This window comes from Anthonomus grandis, chromosome 13 (assembly GCF_022605725.1).
Source record: "Anthonomus grandis grandis chromosome 13, icAntGran1.3, whole genome shotgun sequence".
NCBI lineage: Eukaryota > Metazoa > Arthropoda > Insecta > Coleoptera > Curculionidae > Anthonomus > Anthonomus grandis.
The window spans coordinates 27267292-27287652 of record NC_065558.1 but is presented as its reverse complement, the minus strand read 5'-3'; the positions used below and the strand labels follow the sequence as shown (position 1 = coordinate 27287652).

Below are 20361 nucleotides of genomic sequence, written 5' to 3'. Positions count from 1 at the left end.
TAGTTTGCTTTCTTTTCGTTCGACACTTGCTATTGACAGACAGCATTGGCAGCTGTCAGTTACAACAGTGTTAAATGTGAGAAGGCGGCAAACCTCTTTAATAATGAATACTAACCATTACTTCTATTGTTTTTCTTTTACGTTGTAGGCAATGGTCAGAAAATAAGTGTGAAATTCCAAAAAAGACCCTTTTAGCCTTTTACAATTCCAGCATATCGTGTAGGCACCCATGGAAGACGGCAAGATAGAAAGTGGCGTGCATAGGGCTGGGAGATACGATTTTAACTCTCTTCCTGAATAAGGAGGCAGCAATGGCGAAGGGGGTTCATGCAAGAAGGGCCCATATATTTGATTTAAAATAGCGTAAGTTAAAATATTCATGATTTAATGTTTGATACTTGCTGAAGACATCGGGTAAGGGAGCAATCACTTACCTGTCTAAGAAATGTATATCCCTGTTTCTCTTAATTAGAAATTTAATTATATAGTTTATAACACTTTTGAGAGTATATGTATTTGCTTTTTTCTTGCACTATTCTATTGGTCATGATATTTGTTATATCAAATAAACAACTTCTACCATTTATTACTTCTATCATTATAAAACTTATGGAACAGTATAATAATGAAATTAGCAAAAGTAGGCCTGTAATAGTATTAGCAAACAGATACCAAGTATTAACCCTATAACAAAAACTAATTTTTAATTCACTAGAAGATACTATATATCTGTCTTTGCCAACTTATTTAGTTCAGAGCTCCTCAATTTTAATAATTACCAAAAAGCTAGCACATAAAAGATCAAAGGAAGCAGCAATCAGATGGACTATATGCTTTAATTTTTTAAGGTTCAGAGAGCAATGGGTGGTTTTGCAAAATACTTGACAATGAACAATTTATTAATTAATATAATTAAGAATAACTTAAAGCAAATTCCCAATATTTTTGATTATCATTAATAGCAATAAAGGATTGTGGAATTGCTCAAATATTCTTAAAATGGTGAGATTGCTGTGGTAAGATTACTTAAAAGACCTATTTTGTAAACAAAGTACTTGCTTACAGTGTATGAAAAAGGGCATTTCTTTGACCAGGTCAATCATGTGATACTCATTGTAAACTTGATGCTTTCTTTATCATCCATTATTGGGAGATCACAAGTAAAGATTGGGGGCTCTCTCTGTGGCTTTTGATATTTTGTTTGGTTTGATCGATATTTGCAGTTGATGTGACATTTTTTATAGAGATTAGGACTGTCTTGAATGCCATTTGTCTTCAAGCGAGATTTAAATTCTTTTTTTTGAGGGGTGCATGGAGAATATTTACTTTGAATAACCAAGAGTTATAAAATTATTCAATTAAAATTTAAAAAGACAATATTAAATCTGAGATTTCTTATCTTAGGATTGTTGATTTTAAAATCAAACTTTTCAGTCCAGTCATAATAATCAGATTATATCAGTCACATATAGGGTGTGACAGTGATAGGGTCATCTCTGTGTTCAATATCTACTTGTAAGATGTCTAATATTTATCTCTGGTTTGACATATTCTGGAATACTGGTCCCTTGTTTTGTCTTCTTCATTTCTGTTTCATTTTTTTTTTAAATCATTTATTTAAACAAACTTACAAGTTACAATTTTGTGTTAAGTATAATTTAAACCTCTAAATAATGCATTTAAGCACTGGTCTCGAGAATAACAAAAATGAAATGATAAATTTAAATAAATTTAAATAAGAAATTGTTTCTAAGTAATATAATAAACCCTATAAATGCTCCAACAAACAGTCATCTTATTAACAAATTTAAAGGTCTTTAATATTTTAACAAATGTATTTTATGCATTTATACCTTTTATAGACTGGGGTAAGTTGTTAAAAATTTTAATTGCATTGATAATTGCATTACTTAAACCTATATTAGTCCTAGTGCTCACTTGATATATATTATTTTGGGATCTTGTTTAATAATTATGCACATCACAATGAAATAAAATATTTATGTTACATTTTTGCATGAAGAATTTTATCAATCATTTGACAATGTTCAATTTCTAAAATATCTTCAACTTATGTAAATTCACTTCTAGATAAATCGTATTAATATTAGTGAGCCAATCATAGTTAAATAATACATTAGCAACTCTATTTTGTAATATTTGTGCCTTATTAAAGTTAGTTTTCCTACACAAACCCCAAACTGGCAAAAGGTATTGAAAATGTGTCAGAAAAGAAGCATTATAAATCTTAAATTTACTTCCCCTAGTTAAATAGTTGCTACTCCTATACAAAGCAGAAAGCATGGTTACTATTTTTTCAAGGATTTTGGTTATGTGTTGTGCTCTGTTGGACATGAAACAAATAACTACAGGCCCAATTCAGTAGTGAGCATATTCTCCAAAATAGTGAAAAAATATTAAAAAAAAGAATGTTAATATTTATTAATACTCATCAATTCATTGATAATTTTCAATATATTTTTGAAAAAGTATTTCCTATAATGACTTTAGGATCTTCTTTTTAGAAAAAAAATTACATACTCTTTTTCTCACAAGATTTATGTTCAGATTTCCAACAAGTTTTAAGTAACCATTTTAATGAATTGACATTAATTGAATTTTACCAAGTAATAAATAATGTTAAACCTGAAGAAAGAAATCGACTAATTCAATTTTCTCATAAGGGAAAAACTATTCATTGCAGAATTCAAGAAACTTTCACTCTAATAAAATTAAACTATTATTGGAAATCAATGAAAAATTTTATTATAAAATATATTGATAATTGTGAAATCTGTCGAAAATCTAAATATAATAGCAGACATTTGAAACCATTTGAAGCTATTTATATAGATACAGTTATATTAGGAAATAATAATAATATATTTCTTTATTTCATACTATGAAGTAACATTATACAGGAAAACTTATATAAAATAAAATGTTGTCACCAAAAGAGGCATATTTAGAAATACAAACATCATCCGGACATAACTACGAGTACATACAGGGTGTCCCGAAATTACATTGCAATATTTTACCAGCCGCATCTTTGTCTAAAAATAAGACAAAAAGTCCATATAGAGTATGGTTCAAAAGTGCATCGTTTTTAAGTTACAGGGTGTTTTATGAATCATGTTAAAGATGGTTTTTTGTTAATATATCCGGAACGCCTAGTTGTAATTTTTTGAAATTTTCAACATTTATTATTGGTTTTATTAAAAACTGATATTGCAACCACTTTTGCCAAAATGTATGCAGGGTCGTGTAAAATAAGTGGTGGTAAAGTTTAAATTGTTAAAACCTTTTTTCTAGTAACTCCGTGATAATTTTGGTGTTAGAATTGAAGAAGATTTGATTCGAAAAAATCAATTATTAATAAATCATGAATTGGTATTTCAAAAAGTAACTACAAATAACATCTTGTAAAATAATAGTTGGCTGTGTTTGTTGACAATTAGTTTATTTGTTAAATTTTGTTTAACGTTTTGTTGACATTTCACATTTTTTAAATTTGCTTTGGCAAAGTAATTTAGTTTTTTTTTGTGATTCATTTTTCAAAAATTATGGATAGATTTACAAATGAAGAGTTAGCACACATATCCCTCGCTCTATAGTAATTAATTAAAAAAATTACTTATTGTTACGATAGTAATTTATATTTTATTAGATTGGAAGAATCCTAAGATCCCAAGGGTTACATCCGTTTCATTACCAGCGGATCCAAGATTTAGAGCCAGACGATTTTCCGTTAAGGATCCAATTTTGTCAATGGGTAATTAATAATCCAAACTTAATTCCTTCCATTTTATGGACGGACGAAGCCACTTTCACACGAAATGGTTGATTTAACATGCATAATATGAATTTTTGGGCAGATCAAAATCCAAGAGCCATAAGGCGTAGTAATTTTCAAAGAAGGTTTTCAGTAAATTTGTGGGCGGGATTAATCGGGGACCAACTTATTGGCCCGATAGAATTATCCAATCGGCTAACTTCGGAGAATTATCTTCATGTGCTGGAAAATAATCTTGTGGAGCTTCTGGAAGAAGTTCCTCTTACCTTACGCCAAAACATGATTTTTCAACAAGACGGAGCGGAGCGCCTGCTCATTTTGGTCGCAATGTGCGTGAGTGGATGAATAACCATTTTCCTGAACGTTGGATTGGTCGAGGTGGTCCTATAAATTGGCCTCCTCGATCTCCAGATCTAGCTTTGTTAAATTATTATTTATTGGGACATTTAAATGAGTTGGTATATGCCGTAGAGATAAATACCCGTGAACAACTGATGGAAAGGATTAATTGGGCTGTTAATGAAATAAAGAAAAATCCATTTTTTGTTTTAAGGGCTACTCGCGCAATAACGAGTAAGGCAAGATTGTGTCTTCAGCAAAATGGAAACCATTTTGAACATTTGTTGTAATTTGTGCTTTTTTGTTTTTATGTTTTTTTTTTACGTAATAAATTAATTGTTCCTTTTTTTTACCTATTCAATTACATTAAAAAAAATATAATTGAACTCGAAAAACATTTTTTGATCTTATATAAAGTATTTGTGATAGCCTTAGGTCATGTTTATCCCCAACGGATTTTTAAGATGCTTTTTAATTTTATTAACTGTTACCAAAATAACTTTCGCGTTCTCTTTGCAAAATATTTACATCTAATTTTTTCGAAAACGGAAGCTCCTATCGAAATTAGACAAGAGCACCTTTTTTATGTAAAAATGTTTGTTCTTTTCAATTCTAATACCAAAATTATCACAGAGTTGCTAGAAAAAAAGTTTTAACAATTTAAACTTTACCGATCACTTATTTTACACGACCCTGTATACATTTTGGCAAAAATGGTTGCAATATCAGTTTTTAATAAAACCAATAGTAAATGTTAAAAATTTCAAAAGATAGGCGTTCCGGATATATTAACAAAAAAACCATCTTTAACATGATTCATAAAACACCCTGTAACTTAAAAAAGATGCACTTTTGAACCATACTGTATATGGACTTTTTGTCTTATTTTTAGACAAAGATGCGGCTGGTAAAATATTGCGATGTAATTTCGGGACACCCTGTATAAGTTTACATGCTAAAGTAATCACCTTTCAGTCTCACCTTCTGTTTAAACCTGTTTCGTTTGATTTCCTATAGTTTTTATTTTATGTGGAAGTTTATTAAATAACTTTATGCACATATAGTAGGGACTCTGTTCAAAGAGTGAAAGCCTCTATATAGGGTAGTTAATATTACATGTGCTTCTTAAATAAAAACATCACTGCTTTAAATATAAACAAATATAAATAAATATAAGTTACACAATTGAAATTCCCTTAGATCTAAAAATACCTTTACAAGAGTCTAACTACTGCATCTTAAACATTATTCTAATTACCTTTTTTTGAATGACAAATATATTTTTTATCTTAGAGTTGGCTGCTCAGAAAATAATGCCATGCCTAGCTGCAGACTCAAAGTTTTCAAAATACAAGGCTCTTCTAATCCATTCATTTAGGTATTTTAGCACTGTACAGAAACAAAAATAAGCTTTATTTAATTTAACTTGTAAATGTTCAAAATGCTTAAAAATGTAAATGTGATCTGAAAAGTCTAAAAATTCATCAATATGTACATACACTTTAACCTCGTAATTGTTAAGGTTTACTTCTTTTGGGGCGGCTTCCTTGTTTTGTTTTGCTTTAAAAATCAAAACGGTCGTTTTTTGTTCATTCAGTAAAAACTTTTTTTTACTAAAGCAATCTTTGCTTTTTTAAAACAGTAGATCTTTATTCTAGCATAGCTTAGTATGTCTGGAAACGCCATTAATAAATTTGTCATCATCTGCAAACATTCTTAGGGTATTACATACTGTTTAATTATTGTCAATAATTTCAAAAGGCATATCATTTATGAACACTATTAAGTAAATAATTTGAATTTCTGATCTTTTGCTTTTTACCATTACTTGTTGGGCTCTATTGTTGAGATAAAAAGTGAACCATTTTAAGGAATTATTTCTCACCCCATATAACTGTATTTTCTTTATTAATAAATTTCTATCTAAACAAATGCCTTAGAAAGGTCTAAAAATATTCCCAATGAAAGCTTTCACCTCTGCAAATTCCTCAAGACTGCACAAGTGAACTGAAATATGGTAGTTTGTATAGATTTACTCTCAAGATATCTATGTTGATTATCAGACAAAATATTGCACTCTTTTAAAAAACTGAGAAGCTGATTGCAAACAATTAATTTAAACAGCTTTGAAAAACTTGAAAGTAGGCTGATCAGTCTACAGTGCATCTACAGGATAAGCGAATTTATACGTAAAAATTACAAAACAATTTAGGGTTGAAATTTGACTGTTTGGCATCCAGCCCTGCTTATTTAAAAAATAAAATTTTGCATATTTAAATTTTTTTAAATCAAGCATGGTAAAGTATAGATAGATATAAAAAAAGTTTATAAGAAAAAGTTGATTAGAATGCAAAATTAAGCCCGAATACCGAATTTCATAACCATAGGCTTAATTTGATTTTTACATTTAAATTATTTATTTATTCTCACTTTTCTCAAAGTTTAAACAAAAACCAAATAAATATTAATATTTAAAATAGTGAAAATTATTTTAAAAATTATTGTTCTTGGACTAATTTTTTTTACGATTGGTAGGATTTTTTTTGGCTCGTGGAATGCATGCCGCTTATTATATTGTGTTCTTTTTTGCTGCATTTACGAGTTGTCGAACTTTTTAAAATGTAAACATTCTCAATTAAATGTAGCAGCTACTATAAAACATTGTCACGGTCAAAGTTTTGTACAAAAAACTTATATCATTATTTTATTGTAAAGTAAGTAATTTAAAAATGTATAAATTTATTAATAATATCGGAATTTACAGAAAAATGTTAAATTTGGAGCAGAAAATTTTCATTGTGCAATCGTATGGTAGTGGAAATAGTATGTCGTTAAACTACGTTTTGAATCGGACCATTTATTATTTTCTGCTTGGTTAGGCAATAATATTCTCGGACGAATCTACTTTCACGACAAATGGTGTAATTTCATCCCAAAATTGTCGGTTTTCGTCCAATTAAACGCCAAACTTGGGGTAATCCATGGCAAGAGGCAATATTTTAAAAAAGGCAACGTATGGTGCGCCATACCTTACCATTGAGGTATTATTGAACCATAGTTTATTAAAGGATTTCTTAATCAAGAAAAATATCTTCAAATTTAAAAAAAATTTTTTGAAGCATACTTAGAACCTTTATCAGTTGATCAAAGAATAAATTTTTATTTTCAACACGACGGCTGTCCAGCGGACTCCAATATTCGAGTAGCAGAATGGATGAATAGAACTTTTCCGAATCAATGGATTGGAAGACGGGGCCCAATTGGGTGGCCGCCAAGGTCACCTGATTTAACCATTTCTGATTCCTATTTACGGGGTCAAGCAAATTGTTTATTCCGATTCATTAGCAAATGACAAGGAATTACTAAAACAAAGAATTAGAGATGCTTGTAATTCAATTTCCATTGAACAAGTTAAATATCCTTTTAAAAAAAATTAGGAAAGATATTGGAAAATGTTTCGATAATTCGATTGAAAAATGTTTCGAGGAACAAAAACAAAAACAATGACAAACAAGAACATTGAATAAATTTAAAATAAGTAAATAAAATAAATTTTCTTATTAAATTAGATGTACTATGTACATTTTATTACAAATATATTTTTGGGGATGGTTTGTAACTCTTAGATCAGTGATTTATTAGATTATTTTACTATTAGATAAATTAGTTAGTTTTTTTCTAATAATTAAATATGAATAAGAAAATTAATTGGTACACAAAAGTAACACTCAAAGTAGGCCTATGGTTGTGAAATTCGGTATTCGGGCATAATTTTGCGTTCTAAACAACTTTTTCTTATAAACTTTTTTATATCTTGCCTAGGAATACTACTACTTTACCTACTCATAAAATTTAAAACAAGCTCGCATCAAGGCATGCTTGATTTAAAAAAAAAATAAAAATATGCTAAATTTTATTTTTTAATTAATCAGGGCTGGATGCCAAAAGGTCAAATTTCAATTACAAATTTTTTTGTAATTTTTACGTATAAATTCGCATATAATTAAATTATTATATAAATTCAATTTATCTTTTACTTTTTTAGGAATACTTAAAAGTTCGTTTGGACTTTATAGGCCTTAACAAGAAGCTTCTATGGTTAGCTGCTATGTTTATGTGCATTTTATCAACAGGTCATCTCACTCTGTTTTTACAATTTTGTATCTATTTGCATACATCAAATAAAAATCTTCTTTTAGCTATTAAATAAAAAAAGATTTCTTTGAGGAAAAAATCTTTTTTATATTGTTTGTGGTATATATACTGGTTTTTGGTTTCGAAGATTATTTTTTGCCCTTTATGATTTCAAATATGAGTTTGCAGTCATGCCTAGCACGCAAGCAATATCAATATTGGTAAATATATTATCAATGCAACTATTTAACCTAGTCTTTTTTTTCTGTAATTGTTGGATAGAAATTAAAAGAGTTCTTGTTTATTTCTATTAGGTTTTAAAAGTTCAATATTAAAGTCACCTGCTATAAATGCCTACTTTTGACTAGCTGTCAAACACAAAAGTAACATTTTTATCATCTTTTGAAATTAAATATTTTATTTTATTTTATTGTCTTAATTGATAATTTTTTCAGAATTTGATGAAGTTTTACCCTATTTTGGTACACTAATTTCAGTAGTTTAAACTCTGGTATAGTATTTTTCATTCATTTTACAACCCCACAACAGCCCGAATCAAACAGCCCTAATAAAAGATTAAATACAACTTTAATTGAACATATTAGACTTTTCAAAGAAAAAGAAAAAAATGAAGACATTGTATGTATAATGCCATATGCAGTTATTGCTTATAACAGTACTATACATTCCAGTACAAATTTTACATCCTTTAAACTAATCTACTTATGGATACATAAGATACCATGAAATTATTGGCTGCTCATATTTATCCGGAATATATAAATTTGTATTGAATTTAAGCCGAGGCATTATACCAAAAAATTTAAACTGATACTATTAAGTTAAAAGAACAAATTATTGAAAAACATAACAAAAATCGAAAATCTGGAAATCTACAATGAGAATATCAAGTATATAAGAAACAAAACAAAAGGCTTGGTAAACTTAAATCAAGATCCACTTTATGAACACAGATATTAGAAGATAATAAAATTTCAGATTCAAAATCAAAATGACAATAAAAAAGAAATAATTCATGTAAATGAAGCTAAAATAATGCCACTTGTTGCAGATTGATGGATACCAAGGGAATGGAGTAAAATTCCATGATCTAAATAATAATCCTGGAATACTTATTAGGTAAGATTTTACTCTTATTATTAAAGAATTTTATACTTTCAAAAATTATGCGAAAATCTTAATTAACGCTTTAAATACTGATTTTATTTATATGAGAGAATGTGAAAACATCTTGTTAGCGTTATTTGCTTATGAAAAACGAATTGAACATAGTATTAGACAAATAAACCCAAATATACATATTGAAAAACAAAAACGAGATATTTTAAATCCTCTTGGCTCCTTAATAAGAGTAATTGCTGGAAATATTGATCAAAATGATGCGATCAAATGTTTCTGCAAATCAGTATATTCTAAAAAGTCGCATATCACAATTAAAAACGACAATTAATCAAGTATCACTCAATCAATCAACTAGTTTTCAATATCTTGAACTACATTTTATAATTCATCAAACATCAATGATATATCAAATAATTTATAATATAATTGGAAAAAACAGAAGTAGCTATATCTTTTGCTAAGTTAAACCCATTACATAATTCAATAATTGATCTAACTGGATTAATAAAATAAATAAATATGGTAAAAAATCGATTAACAATTGATAGTTTGCCAATACCAGTTAATATCTAAAATATTTTAAATTCTTAGATTATTAAATTTTATTTAATTTATTATTAATTAAATTTAATTTGACTCAAATGGTGCTATTATTATTTATTACCTTTAGATTAGTATTACCATTGGTCGAAATCAGATATATATATCACTAGTATCAATTATACCTATTCTTGATCGCCAAAATCAATTTTTCTTAAACCTACCCCAAAAACCATTAATATATACTTTGAGATTTTTTTTTAAATTCATTTATTGACCTTGTCCTGAGCACATTTAGTCACGAAAAGCCTCTATATAACTTTTTAGTATTTACACTAAATCGGACATCACAAACGACCATGCCAAGTCTGGGACTCGAACCCAGGGCCACACGACTGCTAGGCAGGTATATACCCACCGCGCTGCTGGGGCCAGCTACTTTGAGAGTAATAAACAAATTTTTCAAAATAAAAAAAGATGCCTGACAAAAAAATTAAAGAAATAAAGCATCTCCTGAAATGCCCAAGGAATTTTAATATTTTTTTGTCCAGATAATTAATAACTAAATCGATTTAAAGTGGTTATAAACCTCTACAAACTAAAGTTTTTTTTTTGTGAAAATTACTTTACTTTAAAGAGTTGGAGTTAAATGTTAAAGAAATAAAAAAGGCTCCCAAAGGATTTGAATTAATCTTTTTCTATAATAAATATCTGAATTATTTGAGATGGTTGCAAACCTCTACAAACGAAAGTTTTTGGGTAAAAAATTGTTCAATTGTTAGATGTTAAAAAAATTTTAAGTGCTATGTAACTCCTAACGGCTATAAGGCAAAGTTTTATCCATATCCTTTGGTAGTTATAGCCGTTTATAACATCTAACTCAATAATTTTTAATCAAAAAACTTTCGTTTTTAGAGGTTTGCAACCAGCTCAAATCCGTTTAGATATTTATATATTACAAAAAAAAGTTTAATTCAAATCCTTTGGAAGTTAACCTTTTAATTGATTTCTATAAAAAAAACCCTAGTTTGTCGCGGTTTATACCCACTATAAACCCATTTAGTTTTTTATCTGTTATATTTTATTCTGTTTTATTTGTTAATATCTAGACAAAAAATTATTAAAACTCTTTTGGAATTCCAGGAGATACGGGCATTACATTGATTAAATTATGGGCGCCGACTATAAATATGTTGCTGGCAAACGACATATGCTGCGTTCTTGATTTTGGTTGCTGGATAACGACCAGACACTAGCTTCATTTTTGCACACATTAATTTTGCGGCATTTCGGGTTCGAATAAGCAATAAATTTGGTAGATTTTAATAATATACTTACTTAATATTCTCACTAACCCAAAAAATGAACTTATTATGAACTTACAAGAAAGGGACGTCGGAGAAAAAGAGCTCACAAACAAGACAGGGGATCCTACCCTCAAATCCCCTGAAGCCAGGATGGACTTTTCATCCATCGAGGAGGAGGAGCTGCTAAGGTCACCAGCCGCTAGCAACTCAGAAGCTGAAGTAAGCGAACTCCTCGACCAGGGCAGACCAAAAGGTTTTGACCAGGCGAGAGTTAACGCTACCGAAGTTGAAAAATTGCTGCGACTCAAGAAAAAAAAGAAGCAGGCAAGGAACCGCAACCGCACAAAGAGGAAGGACAGAGGAAGAAGGAGAAGCGAGAAGCCAACCAGGAGGGATCAACAGTTCCTCCAGGACCAGCTTCTGCTTCTACAAATCCTCTTGTAGGAGGCAGCTCTAAGGGCATCAACAAAGCCTCGGAACAGCGGGCAACACCGGAGGAGTCGCCAGCTAGTAAAAGGGCGTGGACCAAGGACAAGAGATGTAAGGCGAGAGGCAGATAAGCTGAAGCCAATCATCCTGCCCGCGGCACCCGCCGCTCTCAGGGAAGAGGACACCCAGCAACGGCGCCTTTAGTAAAAAGAGGCAAATCAAAAAGGATACCCCACCCGACCGCCAGCATAAGAAGCCTAGGCAACAGCGCAGGTCCATCCCTCAAAAAGATGTGCAGACAGGCGCGTCTCCCCTTCTAAGAAGAGATACCCAGTCAGGGCATCTACGAGGAAGAAATGAGCAACCCAGTTCCGGCTCCTATAGCGGGGCAGTCAACAGGGCAAATCAGGTCGTTTTTAGGTCAGACAGAGAAGGTGAAAGGACCGCCTAAGGCTCCACCTCATCTCTGAAATGAGGACGACCAAGGCTGAGCTCCACTCTCAAAACTCCGGACTCACAGAGACGGGCTGGTTTCTGGTTACGACGGAGGATGAACCCTCAAGAGACTGGCTTTTGAGCTCCTGTCAACCACTGACCGAGGGTAGTCACACCTTCACCGCGGTGAAGTCATCCGACGCCCCATGACCAGTGGAGATAGTCTTCACTCTGAGAACACCGGAGCGGCCAGACTTAGAGTATGTCAGGGAAATCCTTGACGTCCGAGCTTTTCGAGTGACCGTTTGGCGAACGCCCACCAGGCCCAGCACCGCATCCGTAACCTCCAAGCCACCAGAAGGGAAGCCTTAGGTAGGTAAGAGGGCTACCCCTACACCCATGGATGTCCCCCATGGCGCAATTAAAGGTAAGTCAAATCAATATCCAACATAGTCGAGATGCAACTGCCTAATTGGCGAGCATCATGACTGGTAAGGCTGGAGAAATTGTATTAATACAAGAACCTTACTTTTTTAGGGAACAAATAAGAGGACTAGGGGCCACCGGCTACAAACTTATAGCCGGTGTTGAAGGAGACCAGAGGCCCAGAACGTGTCTCTTAGCATCCAGGGAGCTTCAACTAACACTTTTACCACAAGTAAGCTCCAAGGATGCTACGGCAGCTCTGCTGGAGTACACGGTAAGTGGCACAAAATATAGGTTAGTAATATGCAGTTTATATCTTCTGTATGATAATGGACAACTTCCCCCGACGGAAGATCTAAAAAGGTTAATAAAATACAGTAGGGATAGTGCTTTTCCACTAATCGCGGGGTGTGACGTAAACGCGCACAACATTGTATGGGGAAGTACGGATACCAACGCCAGGGGTACGGCATTATTAGAATATGTAGTATCGGAAAACCTTGAGATAAAAAACGTAAATGCGGAACCGACTTTTGTCAATAGAGTTAGAAAAGAGGTTATCGACATAACGCTGGTCATTTTGTCGCAGGCCGTAACAATGTCCGATCATAGATAAGGAGGAACAGCCCCTCAAGAGAAACCGGAGGGCTACCGACTGGACCAAATTTAAAGAGGTTCTTGTTCAGGCCATGGGTACTCTAGGTGGAGCCATATTCTCCAGAGAGGAATTAGATACAGAGGTAGTACGGCTAAACAGTATACTCATCAGTTCTTACGAGGCCACATGTCCTCCGAGGAAAGTTGGCAACAAGAGGTTGCCCTGGTGGAATGACATTTTGGACCGTCTCAAAAAAGACGTAAGAAGGTCGCACCACCGCGCTCTCAAGGGGGGAACTCAAGAGAACTGGGATTTATACTTAACAGCTAGAAGGAAATTCAAAAACGAAATGCGATGATGCAAAAGAGACTGCTGGCGCAAGTTCTGTGGAGAGATGGAACTTCTCTCAGACACAGCCCGTCTTCTGAAGCTACTGGGCTCTGACAGGAAAACCGAGATAGGATGCCTGAAGAAAGGTGAACTATGGACCTCAAACAAATAAGAGACCATCGAGCTTCTCCTTATAACTCACTTTCCTGGAGAAGGAAATGCTGCACCTTGGGGCGAGGAACCAGATTCAGAACCAGACTGGAACCTCGCCAAAAACATAGTAACAAACGAAGCCATAGCTTGGGCAGTGGGTGAGTTTAGTCTATATGAGGCTGCGGGACCTGATGGAATCATACCCATGATGTTGCAAGTAGGCCTCGAAACCACACTGCCTTACTTAAAGAGAGTGTTTGAGGCCAGCATTGCAATGGGGTATGTTCCACTAACATGGAGGGCGGCAAATGTATTCCTTATCCCAAAACCGGGCAAAAAAAACTACCGTCAACCAAAGTCCTTTCGGGCAATAAGCCTGACTTCATTTCTACTAAAGACTATAGAAAGGCTTATAGACAGGTACATAACAGAGGAGATTCTAATAGAATCGCCACTACCTAGGAATCAGCATGCCTACATGAAAGGGAAGTCGACGGAAACGGCACTTCACTCTGTAGTGAGCAAAGCTGAAAAAGCCATAGGCCATAGAGAACAAGGAAATAGCACTTGCTCTTTTCTTTGACGTGGAAGGATCATTTGATAAGGCAAAAACAGACACTATCTGCCAAGCCCTCCTGACCAGGGGCACTCCGGCTTGTCAGGTGGGTGAAAACGGCGCTGGAAGACCGGAAGATCAGTGCTACACTGGGAGACTGTCGTGTCGAGGCCAGGGTGAAAGGGGGCTGCCCGCAAGGCAGTAGAACTTGAAGGATTCTATGCACAGGCATACGCTGACGACGGACTAGTGATCGTCACCGGTAAATCGCGTGCAAGATAGTGAGACAGTGGTGTCGGAAGACAGGGCTGTCGGTCAACCCTGAAAACACCAAGCCTATTCTCTTTACTAAGAGGCGGAATTTGACAGGCCTTAAACCTCCCATTATGTATCAGACTTGTCTAACTTTGAGGCAGCGGGTGAAATACATGGGAGTTATTTTAGACAGCAAGCTCACGTTTAAAACTCACGTAGAGCAGGCAGTAAATAAGGCAAAGGCCCTAATATGGCAATTACGGCGAATAATAGGTACAAGATGGGTTCTAAAACCCCGCGTTCTCCAGTGGCTATATACCGCAGTCATACGACCGAGGATCTCGTACGGATGCGTGGTATGGTGGCCAGCCCTATAGAAGGTCACCAACGCCCAAAAGCCTTCCAGACTGCAAAGATTGGTCTGCTTGGGAATAACTGGTACTATGAGAACAACACTTGCGGCACCACTAAATATTCTTCTTGGGCTACCGGACCTCCCAGTCTGGATTGAGAGGGAGGCCATGGCGGCGTATAAGAGGATGAGAGATAGCGGAGGATGGCGCAATGTTCACTTAGGACAAGGCCATATGGCGATTGCTCTCAGGATGTGTAAGAACATACTAATTGTGACATCCAGATGCACTAAAAAAAGTGGCAAACTAAGGTTAAAGAAGGGGTTTAACCTAAGGGGACCAGCTCAGCGCTAGTCCAGGAATGCAGAGACGCATTGGAAAGGCTTGCAGCACACAAGGAAGTGAGACTGAGGTGGGTCCCATGACACCAAGGTGTTAAGGGCAACGAGCGGGCCGACGAACTGGCAAGACAAGGTTCCGTTAACCCCTTCGTAGGCCCCGAACCGGTCTTAGCAAAAAACAAATCTCCCAGAAGCTTAATAATTGGGCCTGGAAAAAAACAAGGAAGAATTGGAGAAGGATAGAAGGATGTAGACAGGCCAAGAAAATAATACCAGACCATGACGGCTCTAAAGCAAGGCGACTGCCAACAAAGACCCGACAAAGTATCAAAGACTTGGTGGGAATCCTGACCGGGCACAACAGTCTAAACAGGCATCTATACCTTCTTGGTATAAGAGAAACCCCACTCTGTCCGAATTGCGGTACAGGGGAGGAAACTTCATACCACATACTCAGTATCTGTGATAGGTGGAGTCGCCCGAGAAGGAAAATTTTCGGAGCAACGGCACTCGAGCGGGAAGATCTTAAAGATCTGGACTGGGACAACGGTCAAGCCTTTAATAAAATGACGGACCGACTCAGTGGAGGCGTGAGGGTGGCTGATTCTGAGGTTGGCAAAAAGGGACTGCTCAGGCGTACTTGCTGAGCTCTAGCTCCCTACCCTTACTACTGCTACTTAATATTACACATTTTTATTAATATTTTGGTATCCAATACATTAATAGATATTTTACAAATATGCCGACTTTTATAATATTACGACCTAGAAGGATGACACCTAACTCGCCTGTGAAAGGAACGATTTGAATTTCTTTTTTTTTCGAATATATGTGACCCACTTTATCATTTTTCAGCAAAAAGGGAGTTTTTAGTCTTAAAATTAATTTAAAAAATGCACTGAAACCACTCAAAACATCCTTTTAATACTAATACTATACAAAAGGTGCACCATCCAAAAGTAAACAACGAGCGCAGTTGCCAAATACCTTTATCGCGAGAATATTTCTGGGCAAAATTGACGTTGCCGCTGTGTGTGGAAATTTGTGGAAAAATGTGATTTAAAGAATTCAAATTAAAAATGTTAATTATTATTAGTGTTTAGTGTAAATATAGTACAAAATAGTTTTGGTTATTAAACGAGTTTCACCTTTTCTTTTGCTTTACAGTAAAGGACTCAGTTTCTGCTAATTATAATAATTTATTGTATCACTTTATTTTCTTCTGCTAAAATTGAGTAATCACTGGCAACATGGAATACTAAGCATGTTTATCAACAAAATATCCCGTCTGCCCCCTGTGTAGATGTTGCGCTCAATCCAAAGCAGTCAATGTTTATTCTAGTCATCAAGTGTATTCAATGTTCTAAGATAAAGATGCTCATACGGTCTGCATAATGCTACAACGTGTCTATAATTTTTTGCATAGAACTCCAAGATATTCAAGTTAATAGAATCATGGATGGAAATAGGTTGATATCCATTCCAGGCCAATTGAATGCTCCAGTGTCATACCCAATTTTCAAAGACAATGCCATACTTCATAGTTCTTATTTGCTCTAAACTACCAATGAATGCATTATCCAAATCAAGCCATTCATCTCAAGGACTTATAAAACGAGCCAACTTAACTATGAATGACATATCACTCTCAAAATTAAATTTAAGTTTTCACTTTCATGATAAAAGGAAAATATTGAATCTCCCTATTATATTATAATTTTGAAGAAAGATATAAGCTCTTCAGCCATTCAAGAGCAAAAAAGACATCAACATTCAAAGAAATTAACACTCAATTAATTTCGAATTAGAGAGTATTTTACTATATTTAATAATTATTTTAACATTTATTTTCTTTATAGGAAACTCGATTATACTATTAACGTCACAAGCTGTAACTTTTTTATTTTTAAGTATAATTTTTAAGAAAATGTATACCCAAAATTACTTAAAAACACTACCCCTGACAAGTGATCCCCTAAAAATCACCTCAACTTTTTTTTTCAAATGACATCACCATTATTTCTTTTAATGTTGGGAGTGCTTGTAAAATTATTAATTAAATTTCATTAAAAAAAACATGTATTAACATCAACCTAAGGAATTTTTAAATTTAAAATTTTTAAAATTAGTGTTTTCTCATCATTTTCAAGTCCAATATCTATAATAAAATGAGGCAGTTTATTGAAAAAAAGAAACGAGCTCAGAGATCAATCCTCAGCTCCTGTGTATATAAAAAGAATATAATATACCTCAAGTAAATTTTTGTATTTAAGACTTATTGAACTTACATTAAATTAAATATAACGAAAGGTTTCGTTAAAGATTTAAGTTTATATATTTTTTAAATACAAAAATAAGTTGTTTTCTTATTTTCAATATTTGAGTGTATGACATAGTATTTTCTAAATTAATTTTTACTGTATTACTGACGTAATACCCAACAATATAGGTAACTCATCATGAATTCGTCACAACAGTACAGATTTAACTTATACATATTTTTATCTAACATGTCGAGCAGAATAAGCATTTATAGATGTAGCACCTCAAGCTACATAAATTTTTTATTTATAAGTGGATATAAAGAAACATATTTCCAAACATTTAAATGATCAGTTTTATTGGATTTTTTAGTACAGTTACGGCAAGTGGGTCCTTGACAAGCAGATGTATGTATAAGATGACTCATCTTATCTGGTAGGCCTCTATTTGACTCAGAAAAAGACTGAAAAATTTAGTTTCTTCTCCTTATTTCTAGTTTGAATATTAAATTTCTTTAGCATGGTTTTATATGAAACTATGTACAAGTAAACATTACCTATGTTAACGTAAAGATAACTTAACATTTTTTTCTGAATTTTTTTTATTGTATCACACTGTGATGCTGCTTGTGGTGTCCATATCACCGCAGCATACTTTTACTAAGATCTTACTAGTGCATTATATACTATGCTTACTATGCTTATAACAATACCAACTGCACAATACACTTTATTAGTAATATTCTCAAAATGACTATTGAATTTTATATTACTTTAGAAACCAACTTCAAGATCCTTTACCTCTGTTTTGTTAATTAATGGTTTATTATTTATTAAAAAAAGTAAATTAATCTCGATTTTGCTTAAAGCAGTTTTCTACAAAGTTTATATCTTCTTGCAACTTCTAGATCTTGAAGTCATCAACAAAGGAGACTCTTCCAGTGTTTTACCACCCTTGGATGGCTATCAATAGGAATTAAAAAGAGCAACGGCCTAAAATTACTACCCTGTGGCACCACAGAAACTGCAGAAAAACCCTTAGACATTGATTTTGCAACTTTAAAAATCTATTGTAGTAAGGTCAGGTATGTTTTCAAATTGTAGCGTTTTTACCAATAAGATACACTAAACACTTTTTACCGTTTTTACACACTAAACACTATAAGTTAAGACTACTAAAAATATTTATTTAAAAGTCTATTCAATTTTAAAAGTCGCGCCAATACTCTTACTTAACCTGAATTCCTCTTAGAACCTAGCAGTTTTTATTATACAGAAGGAATAAAAATGAAAAGTTATGAAAGCAAACTCAATTTTTTTTTTATTAACGTTCAGTGATGCTATGAATACCAATTTTAACTATCAAATAGTAAGGGTCTTACAGTAGGTTTGAACAAAACAAAATTTGTATTTGAAATTCACTACAGAACAAAACTAATATTTGAATTCGAAATATTACCTTTTTTAATATGTAACTTTCTATGACAAGGGATAAAAAATCATTGCATATTTACGTATTAGAGTATTGGTGTGAAATAATAGAAGAGCGCATATTTTGCTGGCCTAATTCTAATAGCCCGTATCTGAAAAAACGTAGTTTTATAAAAAATATTGAATAACACAATAAAACATGAAATATACTTCAAAATATAATGAATTTATATTCCTCCTTTCGTCTTCTGTAAATGTATTACAGAAGTCTTTAGAAGATTTTTGACACACGCTTGACCTGCAAGAATCGCCCATTTTTCTTTGTAGCCTGAAAATTCCGTAAATAATTTCTTTCTTTTTGTTTTTTTGATACCTGTTATACCTCATTCCCCTCATTCCTTTGGACATTGTTTTATTAATCAACAAGTCGGCTTTATCTGCGTTCTTCTTTCGTTTACGTGTTTTGGTAACTTCTCCATTTTCTTCAGGTTCACTGTCGCTAATTGGTTCCTTGTTTTCGGGGTGAGAATACGAATTCCATTGACCTTTGTCTTGATCAGTAGGGCCGCCATCATCGCTTGAGTCATTTTCCAAAGTTTCAGTGTAGGTGTTATTAATGTAAGGATCCAAAATTTGTTTTCTTCATCTTCTGTTTCACTAAGGATCTCCCTTATAAGTTCTGCATTATCTTGAAGAAAATCTGGATCTAAATGAACTTGTCATTAATATCTATTTCACCAACATCAATATATACATCTCACATGCAGTCAACAGTCACAATATTTCTAGCTTCACTTTTTTTCTCGTTGACATCTTCTAAAACCGCAGGTTCTAATGGAGCAGACCAATTGTGGGTCTCATGGGATGCGTAGTATTAAAAACTTTTTCCATATCGTTAATTTCGCAGCATTTCACTTCGGTTTCATTGTGTATATCTCCATTATTTGTAGAAACCGTTTTACTGGATTCTAGTACTGGAATGTGTTGACTTCCAAAACCAGAGTTACTGCATTCATTACATTCTGCTAAAGTACCATCGTTATTTTATACAGTACAGTGTGGCAGACGGATCTGAAGCACTTCGGCCTGAGGTAAGGGGAATACAGTAGTGGAGACAACATGGCCGATTTCATTCATAAAATGGACAGTGGCGTGTGGTATTATATGAATTATATGGTATTATATTATATTTAAATTCGATTTAAGGAAAATAATTTTAAAATTTATTAAATTAAATTTTCCTAATTAGTTATTCATTTGTATGTTTTATGGTTTTGGAAATAAGTTCTTTTTTTTTGGTATACAGGGTGTCCCACAATCAACGTCACAGGCTATAACTTTTTTATTTTTAACTATAAAAATTAAAAAAAAAATTTAATAGCTATAGGACCACTACCCAAAATTACTTAAAAAAACTACCCCCAACAAATACATCCCCCAAAAATGAATTTGTCGGGGGGCAGTTTTTTTAAATAATTTTGGGTAGTGATCCTATAGCTATTAAAAATATATTTAAAAAAATATATACCTGAAA

General features: G+C 33.2%; 1 long non-coding RNA gene across 2 annotated transcripts; it reads left to right on the top strand.

Moving 5' to 3' along the window:
• The first annotated feature begins 91 nt into the window (after positions 1 to 91).
• On the top strand, positions 92 to 18688 carry LOC126744122 (uncharacterized). Of its 2 annotated transcripts, XR_007663063.1 has the most exons (5): positions 92 to 363; positions 9342 to 9409; positions 11339 to 12550; positions 12661 to 12823; positions 18305 to 18688. It is a non-coding gene; the product is annotated as an uncharacterized LOC126744122 (long non-coding RNA). The 2 variants fall into 2 exon arrangements; XR_007663064.1 differs by lacking the exons at positions 92 to 363; positions 9342 to 9409 and adding an exon at positions 1000 to 1016 and having other exon boundaries at positions 11096 to 12550.
• Positions 18689 to 20361: the final 1673 nt, after the last annotated feature.